Below are 13,916 nucleotides of genomic sequence, written 5' to 3' on the forward strand. Positions count from 1 at the left end.
CCACTTTCTTACACCATACACAAAAATAAACTCAAAATGGATCAATGACCTAAATGTGAGACCTGAAGCTATAAAAATTCTAGAAGAGAGCATAGTCAGTAATATCTCTGACATTGGCTTTAGCAACATTTATCTAGATACATCTCTTGAAGCAAGGGAAATAAAAGCAAAAATAAACTACTAGGACTTCATCAAATTAAAAACCTCTGCACAGCAAAGGAAACAATCAACAAAACTAAAAGGCAACCTATGGAATGGGAGAAGATATTTTCAAATGATATATCTGATAAAAGTTTAGTATCCAAAATATATAAAGAACTGATACAACCCAACACCAAAAAAATAATAAGCCAATTAAAAATTGTACAGAAGACATGAACAGACATTTCTCCAAAGACACACAGATGGCCAACAGACATGTGAAAACATGCACAACATTACTCAGCATCAGGGAAATGCAAATCAAAACTACAATGAGATATCACCTCACACTCATCAAAATGACTAAAATCAATAACACAAGAAACAACAAGAGTTGGTGAAGATGTAGAGAAAAAAGGAACTCTCTTGCACTGTTGCAGTCACTCTGTAAAACAGTATGGAGTTCCCTCAAAAAGTTAAAAATAGAATTATATTACGATGCAGCATTCACATTATTATTTATCCAAAAAATACAAAAATGCAAATTCAAAGGGATACTTGCACCCTATGTTTATTGCAGCATTATTTGTAATAGCCAAATTATGGAAGTATCCCAAGAGTCCATCAATAGATGTGTAGATAAAGATTTGGAATATATATATATGAAAATTACATAGTCATAAAAAAGAATGAAAGTTGCCATTTGCAACAACATGATTGGAACTAGATAGTATTATGCTAAGCAAATTAAGTCAGTCAGAGAAAGACAAATACAATATGATTTCACTCATACGTGGAACTTAAGAAACAACACAAATGAACAAAGGAAAAAAAGAAAAGAGAGAAAGAGACAAACCAAAAAAACAGACTTTTAACTATGGATAACAAGCTGATGGTTACCAGAGGGGAGTTGGGGGGGAGGGGCGGAATGAGAGACATCATCAGATGGTGGGGATTCAGGAATGTACTTTTTGTGATGAGCTCAAGTGGTGTATGGAAGTGCTGAATCACCATACTATACACCTGGAACTAACAGAACACAGTATGTTAACAAAACTGGAATAGTAATAATAATAAAAAAACTAGGGGCACCTAGGTGGTTCAGTCAGTTAAGTGTCCAACTCTTGATCTCAGCTTAGGTCTTGATCTTGGCGTTGTGAGTTCAAGCCCTGCATTGGACTCCATGCTGGGCATGAAAACTACTTAAAAAAACAAAACAAAAAAAAAAAAGAAAAAGAAAAAGAAAAAGACCTGAAGGGCTCTATGCATTGCAAAGCCAGACTATTTCAGCAAAAATCTCAGCAGTAACTGAGGTCTGTCAGAGTGATAAAAGTAGGCTCAATAAGGCTGGGTCTTGCTCCAGCATGGACAGAGGGAATCTCACATTTAATTTGGAGATTCCCTTCACTAAGCTACTCTTCATTGAACATGTTCTGTTAGTTTTGCTAACCTGCAAAAGAAAAACACCTTAAAATTTTTTTAAACTAAAAAATGTTTTTGAAATTTATAGGAAAAAAATGTCTCCCGCATCCATGTTTTACCATGTCTACCTTCTCCCTCACATATTTCACATATTTCAACCAAGTGTGGAATTTATATTATCAAAAGTTCTGGGCCTGGGTTCTATGAGGTACTAGATGATAATACTCTGGGGTTTCATGAAGAAAAATGAATTCATTAAGACTTGTCAAGAGAAGTGTTGTCAACATCTATGGAGGTTATAAATCCAGATTTCAACTATTGTTCTTCCCCATGCTAGGAACTCCTTGTTTGTGATGTGCCTAAAAAATTAGCTGATAAAATTTAAGGCTGGAACTTAGTGTGTTCCCTTACAGTTGTTCCCTACGTACCCATTATGTACGTTTCAATGTACACTTCATCTCTGTTTCACTGTCCTTTTCAACTTCTCAAACAGCTATTTCCCACCATAGTTCATGAAACTATGTGTACAGTATTAGTATGCTAGAGTTGCCATAACAAAATACTACAGAATGGGTATTTAGCAACAGAAATGTGTTTTCTCACAGGTCTGGAGCCTGGAAGTCAAAGATCAAGATGTCTGAAGGGTTGGTTTCTCCTGAGGCTTCTCTCATTGGTTTGTAGATAGCTATCTTCTCACTGTGTCCTCACAGGGCCTTTTCTCTGTGCATGAACATCTCCCTTTTCTTCTAAGTAATCTCTGCAGTAGTCAGTGGAGACCTGCTTACATGCAGGAGAAAAGCCTCATTGGTAGGTCAAGCACTAGTTAAGCAAATGAAGTAGTGGCTGTGTCTACAGCAGCTACCTGTGTGGCTCAGGAATGACCAAAGCTAAAGGAAAGATCCTGGTGTTGATGGGGTCTCACTTCTCTGGTAGCTTGTTACTAGACACAACACTGAAACTTACGTGCATAGAATTGAGTTAATCATCATTCTCAGTTCACTGTACACTACCCTTATTAGTTGATACTCTTGATTTATTATTTTTTGACATCTTTTATTCCTATCCCTTCAATAGTTACTATCTTTAATGAATTTAACATGGTTCTTTAGATATGTATATACTTTTGGAAGACCTATATTGTTTTGTGTATGTTTTAAAATTGGATCCTGTGACCACTGCTTTTGTTAATCAACAAAAGGACATGATGTTGAGAAACGCTGTTTTCCAAAATCAAAGACTGACAGAAACCTTGTTGTTTGAAATCTTATTAATAAGACTGAAACATTCTACTTTTGCCTGAAGGATCTCAGTAATTCCAATGCAGAGAAGCAGCTAGGCATATAACTTCAGATAAGAGTTTTCTGGAAACAACAGTCTATATTTATTTTAACTGAGTAGTAGTAGTTTCCAAGGAAACAGGACCGTGAGTCTGCTTGTTGGCCCAGGCCTGATGTTAACCCCTTTACATACAGTTTTGTTTTAATTTGAGCCTCTTGAAACATTGTTTCATTTAAACTTTACATAACCTCTACTTTTTCCCAACATCTTATAATAATCCTGTCCTTTCCTGTGTTTGGATGGACACCCATGTTTCCTCTGGTCAATGGTTTCCCTTGTTGCAGCATGTTGATTTGGCTTTATTGGGCTATGGGTTTGTCCCTGACAGGTTTTAACAGATAGACTTTATAAAAATACACATGCACAGTATTATTGATAATCTCATTCTTTAAAAAAACAAATTTTTTTAAAGAAAAGATCTATCCATGTTGTTATGTGTAAGTCTAATTCATTACTTCTAATAGCTGGATAGAATTTCATCTTAAAAACACATCCACACTCTCACATGCCATATTTATTTTATCTATTTCCCAATTTAGACACCAGTCCTTTTGTACTACACACAAGGCATTTCCTCTTGAATTTTCTCTGATGAAACTGCCTGAGAATTTTTTGGGATATATTTTCTGAAGCAGTACTGCTGAGCTCTAAGGTGTACTGCCAGAATAGTAGCTCCAATTTATTTATGTATTTATGTATAAAAAATTATTTTTTTAATGTTTACTTATTTTTCAGAGAGACAGAGCGTGAGCAGAGGAGGTGCAGAGAGGGAGTGAGACACAGAATCCGAAGCAGGCTCCAGACTCTGAGCTATCAGCACAGAGCCTGACATGGGGCTCAAACTCATGGACTGTAAGATCATGACCTGAGCTGAAGTCAGATGTTTAACGGGTTGAGCCACCCAGCTGCCTCAGTAGCTCCAGTTTATATATTTGCCAGCACTTGACATTATTATCTGCTTTCAAATACTTTCCAATTTGATGGGTATAAAGTGATTACTCCATTTTTGTTCTCATTTGTATTTCTTTGAGCACAAGTAAGGCAAGCATCTTTTCTATGTTGATTACCTAATTATTTTGCTTCCATGATTTGCCTATTAATATTCTCTCTCCCTCTAAAAAAACTGAGCTTTCTGTCTTTATACAAATAAAACATAAGAGCTAGTCTTTAACTTGTTATACTTTACAGGTAAGCAGAAATAACTTATATTTAAGCAGAAAATAGAGAATAATGGAGTGCTGTACTATGTGGTACTTCCTGAAAATGCAAAAGATCATCCCTTGAGACAAGAACCATCATGGGGTGTTTCTAGAGGCAACTGGGAGACATTTGGAAGTACAGTAAAACCTTGGTTTGTGAGCATAATTCTTTCTGGAAACATGCTTGTAATCTAAAGCACTTGTATATCAAAGCAAATTTCCCCATAAGAAATAATGGAAACTCAGATGATTTGTTCCACAACCAAAAATATCCATATAAAATTATTACAATAGGAGGAACCAAGATAGTGGAACAGCATGGAAGTTTTTTTTTTGCATCTCATGTCCATGAAATACAGCCATATCAACACTAAACCATCCTGCACACCTAGAAAACTGATTTGAGGATAAACAAAACAATCTGCTCAAACTGAACAACAGAACTCAGCAGGTACACAGTGTGAAGTGAACTGGGATAGAGAGAAGCCATGGAGGGCAGGGAGCAGTTTTTGCTTGCAGGGAAAGGATGGAAACTTGGGGAGAGAATGGGAAAACACCCCCCCACAAAGCAGCTGGAGAGAAAGTGGAAGAGTGGAATCAGCTGCAGGGACTGAACTAAGAAGAGAGAGAGAAGAAAGGAGAGGGTTTAAATTCCATTAAGACTCTATAAACAGGGCGAGCACAGAATCTGAAACTCCATAGCTCAATACCTGGTGGTGCTCTGCTGGGAAGGGTGAATCCTCAGGAGCAGAGTGAAGTCTGGGGGGTCCTCAGGCCACATGGGGAGAGGCAGTTCCCCTTTTGGGAAGACATTTGGTAGAGGTGGTGTGGCCTCCCCACGGGCAAAGGTGCCAGCAGACCCCAGAGAACAGCCACATCCACTGGTGTTGGAGCGAGGGCATTAAGGGTGAAGCCTGGCACCAAATGTGTGTTGTGATTTGCCATAAACCCTGAAATGCTACTGGTACACAATCGGGTAAACTTTTTCTGGGGCGGGCTGGCACCCAGCTGCAGTCTCTGAGCATTGGCAGCAGCGCGGTCCCGCAAATGTTCCTGCGGTTGGGCTGGCACCCGGCCATTGCTCAGTGAGACCCTCCCACAGAGAGTCAGAAGTGGTTAAAGCCAAAGTTGCTCAGAAGTGAGGGGTCAGGAAATACAGCTGCATCTGAGATAAAACTCAGGAGGGAAGTGCTGCCTGGAAACCTGACAGCTTGGTCATGGACAGTGTAAAAGCGGGAAGTGGATGGAAGCTGGAGACAAAGGACAGGTGCACAATTGCTGATAAGGGAGAATAGAGTTCTGATACTACAGCCTGGGTAGCTGGGTGATGCCATTTTCACCCCTCCCACGCATGTGCATACACACTGACAAGCCCCACATCAATCCACCCAATAAGCTAAGCAGTGCCATCTAGTGGAGAACGGAGCTGTTACACTAAGACCCGCCCAAATGGGCCAATCTGGCACTTCAGGAACACCACAAGCCTCTCCACCTGCTTAGCTTATGAACTATAAGTGTTCACAGTTTGACTTTTAGAGGAAAACGATGTAATTTCAACCATATTTAGTCTGTTTGCTGGTCTATCTATTCCATTTTCTTTTTTCTTTTTCATTTCTTTTCTTTTTCTTGAATACAGAAAGAGAAAAAATTTATTTTTGTTTTTAATTTTTATTAAAAATATTTTAAATTTTTTTCTACTATATTTTTTACTTGTGTGTAATTTTTTCAACTTCTATTTTATTTCCATCATTTCATTTTATTCTATTTCACTGTATTCATTTTTCAAATTTTCAAATGTTTTCCTTTATCCTTTTTTTCCTTTTTTTAAATTCTCTTTGTTCTCTAATCTATCAAGCTCCTTTCAACACCCAGACCAAAACACATCTAGGATCTAGCAGCATTTATTTGATTTTTTGGGGGGGTGTGTTTTTAATTTTTTAATTTTAATTTTTTTACCTTATTAATTCCCTTTCTTCCTTCAAAATGACAAAATGAAGGAAATCACCCCACAAAAAAGAGAAGGAAGAAAGGAGAACCAGGGACTTAATCAACACAGATACAAGAAAGATGTCTGAACCATAATTTAGAATCATGATAATAAGAATACTAGCTGGGGTCGAAAATAGATTAGAATACCTTTCTGTGGAGATAAAAGTGAAAGGTAGTAGGATGAAATAAAAAAATGCTATAAATGAGCTGCAATCTCTAATGGATGCCATAGTGGCAAGGAGGGATGAATCAGAGCAACAAATTGGTGATATAGAGGACAAACTTATGGAGACAAATGAAACAGGAAAAAAGAGGGAGATTAAGGTAAAAGAGCACAATTTAAGAATTAAAGAAATCAGTGACCTATTAAAAAGGAACAAAATCAGAATCATAGGGGTATGACAGAAGACAGAGAAAAAGGGTAGAAGGGTTAGGTGAGCAAATCATAGCAGGAAACTTTCCTAACCTGGGGAAAGACAAAGATATCAAAATCCAGGAAGCACAGAGGACTCCCATTAGATTCAACAAAAACCGACCATCGACAAGGCATATTATAATCAAATTCACAAAATATTCAGGCAAGGAAAAAATCATGAAAGCACAAGGGAGAAAAGTCCTTAACCTACAAGGGAAGACAGATCAGGTTTGCAGCAGACCTATCTACAGAAACTTGGCAGGCCAGAAAGGAGTGGCAGGATATATTCAATGTGTTGAAGCAGAAAAATATGCAGCCAAGAATTCTTTATCCAGTAAGGCTGTCATTCAAAATAGAAGGAGAGATTAAAAGTTTCCCAAACAAAAATTAAAGGAGTTCATGCCCATTAAACCAGCCCTGCAAGAAATTTTAAGGGGGACTCTCTGAGGGAAGAAAAGATGGCAAAAAAAAGACCAAAAGAAACAAAGACTAGAAAGGACCAGAGAACACCACCAGAAACTCCAACTCTACAAGAAACATAATGGCAATAAATTCATACCTGTCAGTACTCACTCTAAATGTCAAAGGACTAAATGCTCCAATCAAAAGAGATAGGGTAACAGAATGGATAAGAAAGCAAGATCCATCTATATGCTGCTTACAAGAGACCCATTTGAGACTGAAAGACACCTTCAGATTGAAAGTAAATGGATGGAGAGCCATCTATCCTAATGGTCAACAAAAGAAAGCCGGAGTAGCCTTACTTATATCAGAGAATCTAGACTTTAAAATAAAGACTGTAACAAGAGATGAAGAAGGGCATTATATCATAATTAAGGGGTGTATCCACCAAGATGACCCAACAATTGTAAACATTTATGCTCCAAATGTGGAGCACCCAAATATATTAACTGATTCATCACAAACATAAAGAAACTCATTGATAATAATACATAATAGTAGGGGACTTCAACAACCCACTTACAGCAATAGACAGATCATCTAAACAGAAAATACACAAGGGAACAATGGCTTTGAATGACACACTGGACCAGATGGACTTAACAGATATATTCAGAACATTTCATCCTAAAGCAGTGGAATATACATTCTTCTCCAGGGCACATGAAACGTTCTCCAGAGTAGATCACACAGTGGGACACATATCAACCCTCAACAAGTACAAAAAGACAAGATCATCCATGCATATTTTCAGATGACAATGGTATGAAACACGAAATCAACCACAAGAAAAAACTTGGAAAGGTAAAAATATTTAGAGAGTAAAGAACATCCTACTAAAAAAATGACTGGGTTAACCAAGAAGTTAAAGAGGAAATTAAAAAGTACATGGAAGCCAATGAAAATGATAATACCACAGCCCAAAACCTCTGGGACACAGCAAATGTGCATATGCATATATATAAATATATAATATATATATTTATAATATATAAATATATAGGCATATAGTATATAGCAATCCAGGCCTTCCTAAAGATGGAAAAAAGGTCTCAGATACACAACCCAATCTTACATGTTAAAGAGCTAGAAAAAGAACAGCAAATAAAACCCCAATCTAGCAGAGGACAGGAAATAACAAAGATCAGAGCAGAAATTAATGAATTGAAACCAAAACAAACAACAACAACAAAAACAACAATAAAAAACTAGTAGAACAGATCAATGAAACCAGAAGCTGGTTCTTTGAAAGAATTAACAAAGTTGACAAACCCCTAGCCAGTTTTATCAAAAAGAAAAAGGAAAGGACCCAAATAAATGAAATCAAGAATGAAAGAGGAGAGATCACAACCAACACAGCAGAAATACAAACAATAATAAGAGAATATTATGAGCAATTATATGCCAATAAAATGGGCAATCTGGAAGAAATGGACAAATTCCTAGAAACATATACACTACCAAAACTGAAATAGGAAGAAATAGAAAATTTGAACAGACCCCTAACCAGTAAGGAAATCGAATTAGTAATCAAAATCTCCCAAAAAACAAGAGTCTAGGGCCAGATGGATTTCCAAGGGAATTCTACCAAACATTTAAGGAAGAGTTAACACCTATTCTTTTGAAGCTGTTCCAAAAAATAGAAATGTAAGGAAAGCTTCCAAACTTTCTATGAAGCCAACATTACCTTGATTCCAAACCCAGACAAAGACCCCACTAAAAAGGAGAACTATAGACCTATTTCTCTGATGAACATAGATGTGAAAGTCCTCAACAAGATATTAGCCAACCATATCCAACAATACATTAAAAAATTATTCACCACGACCAAGTGGGATTTATACCTGGGAGGCAGGGCTGGTTCAGTATCAGCAAAACAATCAATGTGATTCATCATATCAATAAAAGAAAGGACAAGAACCACATGATCCTCTCAATAGGTGCAGAGAGAGCATTTGACAAAGTACAGCATCCTTTCTTTATAAAAACCTTCAAGAAAGTAGGGATAGAAGGATCATACCTCCAGATCATAAAAGCCATATATAAAAGACCCAATACTAATATCATCCTCAATGGGGAAAAACTGAGAGCTTTCCCCCTAAGGTCAGGAACAAGACAAGGAGGTCCACTCCCACCACTGTTATTCAACATAGTATTGGAAGCCTTAGCCTCAGCAATCAGACAACACAAAGAAATAAAAGGCATCCAAACTGGCCAGGAGGAGGTCAAACTTTCACTCTTCGCAGATGACATGATACTCCATATGGAAAACCCAAAAGATTCCACCAAAAACTGCGAGAACTGATCCATGAATTCAGCAAAGTCACAAGATTTAAAATTAGTGCACAGAAATCGGTTGCATTCCTATACACCAATATTGAAGCAACAGAAAGAGCAATCAAGGAATTAATCCCATTTATAATTGAACCAAAAAACATAAAGTATCTAGGAATAAATATTAACAAAAAAAACTCCCAAAATCTAAACAAAAACAACCTATACACTGAAAACTATAGAAAGCTTATGAAAGAAATTGAAGAGGACACAAAAAAATGGAAAAAGATTCCATGCTCCTGGATAGGAAGAACAAATATTGTTAAAATGTCAATATTACCCAAAGTAATCTACATATTCAATGCAATACCTATCAAAATAATGTCAGCATTCTTCACAGAGCTAGAACAAATAATCCTAAAATTTGTAAGGAACTAGAAAAGACCCCAAATAGCCAAAGCAATCTTTAAAAAGAAAACCAAAGCAGAAGACATCACAATACCAGACTTCAAGATGTATTACAAAGCTGTAATCATCAAGACAGTATGTTACTGGCACAAGAACAGACACTCAGGTCAATGGAACAGAATAGAGAACCCAGAAATGGACCCACAAACATATGGCCAACTAATCTTTGACAAAGCAGATAAGAATATCCAATGGAATAAAGACAGTCTCTTCAGCAAGTGGTACTGGGAAAACTGGACAGCGACATTCAGAAAAATAAACCTGAACCACTTTGTTACACCATACACAAAAATAAACTCAAAATGGGTGAAAGACCTAAATGTAAGACAGGAAGCCATGAAAATCCTTGTGGAGCAAGCAGGCAAAAGCCTTTTTGACCTGTGCTGCAGCAACTTCTTACTCAACACATCTCCAGAGGCAAGGGAAACAAAAGCAAAGATGAACTATTGGGACCTCATCAAAATAAAAAGCTTCTGCACAGCGAAGGACACAATCAGCAAAACTAAAACGTGACCAACAGAATAGGAGAAGATATTTGCAATGACATATCACATAAAGGGTTAGTATCCAATAAAGAACTTACCAAACTCAACACCCAAAAAACAAATAATCCAGTGAAGAAATGGGCAAAAGACATGAATAGACACTTCTCCAAAGAAGACATCCAGATGGCCAACCTACACATGAAAAAATGCTCAATATCACTCATCATCAGGGAAATACAAATCAAAACCACAATGAGATACCACCTCACACCTGTCAGAATGGCTAACATTAACAACTCAGGCAACAACAGGTGTTGGCAAGGATGCAGAGGAAGAGGATCTCTTTACACTGCTGGTGGAAATGCAAACTGGTACAGCCACTCTGGAAAACAGCATGGAGGTTCCTCAAAAATTAAAAATAGAACTACCCTATGACCAGGCAATTGCACTACTAGGTATTTATCCAAGAGATACAGGTGTGCTGTTTTGAATGGGCCCATGAACCCCAATGTTTATAGCAGCACTATCAACAATAGCCAAAGTATGGAACGAGCCCAAATGTCCATTGATGGATGAATGGATGAAGAAGATTTGGGGCATATATATATATATATATATATATATATATACACACACACACATACATACATACATGGAGTATTTGGGGGATATATATATATATGGAGTATTACTCAGCAATCAAAAAGAATGAAATCTTGCCATTTGCAACTACATGGATGGAACTAGAGGATATTATGCTAAGCGAAATAAGTCAGAGGAAGACAAATATCATATGGTTTCACTCATATGAGGACTTTAAGATACAAACCAGATGAACATAAGGGCAGGGAAGCAAAAATAATATAAAAACAGGGAGGAGGACAAAACATAAGAGACTCATAAATATGGAGAACAAACAGAGGGTTACTGGAGGGGTTGTGGGAGGGGGGGATGGGCTAAATGGGTAAGGGGCATTAAGGAATCTATTCCTGAAATCATTGTTGCACTATATGATAACTGATTTGGATGTAAATTTAAAAAATAAATACAATGGTAAAAAAATGATTACAATACTGTAATATAATACAAAGTAGTAATGAAAATACAAAATATAAAAAAAAAACTAAACTAATAACCTGCACTTTCTTTTGAAAACCTTCATGGCTGGTGTGATGGAGACAAGAGAGAGGAACATTATTGTGTAGGATGACTTCCACTATCATAATGGAATCACTTCTATCTATTGGCTTAATGGAATCTTTTTTTTTTTCCATGAAACTTTAACGGATCCTATGCAATGATCTAGATTGAAGCAAGGCATTCCTAAGTTTACTCCTGTATGGAAAAGCAAAGTACTGTCCACACGTGCTTTGAAGTGACAAAAAATATGCTAGTGGCAGTTGTGGGGACCTTCAAACATCCCCAAAATCACTTTCTGCCAAACGCCATGGTCTGAGAGCAAACAGTGAGCTTGGGAGACTATCACCCCACAATCCTGCAGCGTGTGCATGCACGCCAGACAGAACAATTGGTTCAGTTGTGATCATGTGATGTTTGGTGTCACGCACTACTTTTATTGTAAGACATCAGTTGTTTTTTAAGTTAAAATTTATTAGAAATGTTTGCTTGTCTTGCGGAACACTCGCAGAGCAAGTTATTCGCAATCCAAGGTTTTGCTGTATAGGGAAGAGGAAAGCGATGGAGAGACAACATCCTGTACTGTGGCAGGCAGCATGGACAAATGCCAGAGGAAGAAAGGTAGGTCATAGTCCAGAAAAAGCAGGAAGATGAGTGTCAGTGAGGGGTATGTTTGGGGAAGTGGTAATTAAATTTGGATAAGTAAGATTTAGGACGGACTAGTAGGTTCCTGAGCAGAGAAATAACATAGTCAAAAGGGGTTGCTACGATTTGAACGTGGTGTCCCCCGCCTGCAAAACTGACATGTTGAAATTCTAACCTCAAAGGTGAAAATATTAGGAGATTGGGCCTTTGGGAGGTGCTTTTTCCTCATGAATAGGATCAGTGCCTTTGTAGAAGAAGCTCCAGAAGCATCCCTTGCCTCTTCCACCTTGTGAAGACCCGGTGAGAAGGAGTCTGCTATGAACCAGTAAGAGGGCCCTCACTTTACAATGCTGCGCCATGGTCCTGGACTTCCAAGCCTCCAGAACTATGAGACACAAATTTCTGTTGTGTATAAACTACCCAAACTGTAGTATTTTGCTATAATAGCCTGAATGGACTGACAGTAGTATTTTAGAAAGATCTGATTTTTCCCTTTAAAGGGCTGAGAAGGTAGATCAGTGACTAGAAGAGCTTGTAAGTAAAAAGTGTATGTTTATTTGAATTGAGCAGAAAAATATGTACTGAGATGTTAGCACTGGAACTTAAAAAGAGGATAATTAGAAATATTTAAGAAAGAAAAAAGATTTGGTGATACTATATAAACAATGGAAGGGCTACTGATTACTCTTATATTTTAGTTTGAGGGATAGGAAAAATGAAGATGATATTATCTAAAATAGGATAGTTTGGGGGTGCCTGGGTGGATTAGTTGGTTAAGTGTCTGACTTTGGTTCAGGTCATGATCTCATGGTTCATGTGTTCGAGCCCCATGTTGGGCTCTGTGCTGATAGCTCTGAGCCTGGAGCCTCCTGCAGATTCTATGTCTCCCTCTCTCTCTGCCTCTCCCCCACTCACTCTCTGTCTCTGTCTGTCTCTCTAAAAAATAAATAAATAAAAAATTTTAAATGGGATAGTTTGTGAGGGAAAATAAGCAGCAGGGAAGAACATAAATTGAAAAGGTGTTGTATATTTTAATTTATTTATAGGATGTAAGGGGAGAACATATTATTCACAAATTCAGAATTTTTTCCCTATTACTATACTTTTATCAAGCTCTATTTCCACATTTTGCTTCTTCCTTTTCTAATCATTCTTTCTACACGTGAACTTCCATTAATCAAGCAAGTGCTATTTAACAATTTCTCTCCATTCCCTCAACTCCTGAAAAACATCAACCAACCTTTTGTAAAGCTTGCCATGTGTTTATGATACTCAAACACTGTGTTCAAAAATGGTGCCTCAACCAAATGGTACATTTTATTATAGTGATCGATTTATACATGGTTTGCTGAATGTATCTATGTTGTAGGCATTTTGGCCAACATGATTTGTTAAAATCCTCTCAGCAAAGTGCTGTTACAATGACCATCCTCTGGGACTTGGGAATAGCCTTATTATACAGAACTTAATGTTATACACTAATGGCATTTATTAGAATGGAATTCTATATATATTATTACTTCCGACATCAGCCTGGCTTTTTTAGTCTCCTCACAGCATGAGACTTTAGTAATTATGCTAATGTTAGCTGATTCATGAGGACAACTTCCTAAAGTGCACTTAATTAACTTGGAGATTTTGTAAACAGCTGTACATGTAGGTTCTGCAAATTGTAGGGATATGTCAATCTGACATGTGTACAGTCTGCCTTCCTAACCTCATCACTTTTTACTAAAGCTGAAAACAATGAGAAGCTGAGATCTGGCACCTTTATTTTTTTTTTTAATTTTTTAATGTTTATCTTTGAGACAGAGAGAGACAAAGCATGAACAGGGGAGGGTCAGAGAGAGAGGGAGACACAGAATCTGAAGCAGGCTCCAGGCTCTGAGCTGTCAGCACAGAGCCCGATGCAGGGCTCAAACTCACGGACCCTGAGATCAT

This window comes from Prionailurus bengalensis, chromosome F2 (genome assembly GCF_016509475.1).
Source record: "Prionailurus bengalensis isolate Pbe53 chromosome F2, Fcat_Pben_1.1_paternal_pri, whole genome shotgun sequence".
Classification (NCBI taxonomy): Eukaryota; Metazoa; Chordata; class Mammalia; order Carnivora; family Felidae; genus Prionailurus; species Prionailurus bengalensis.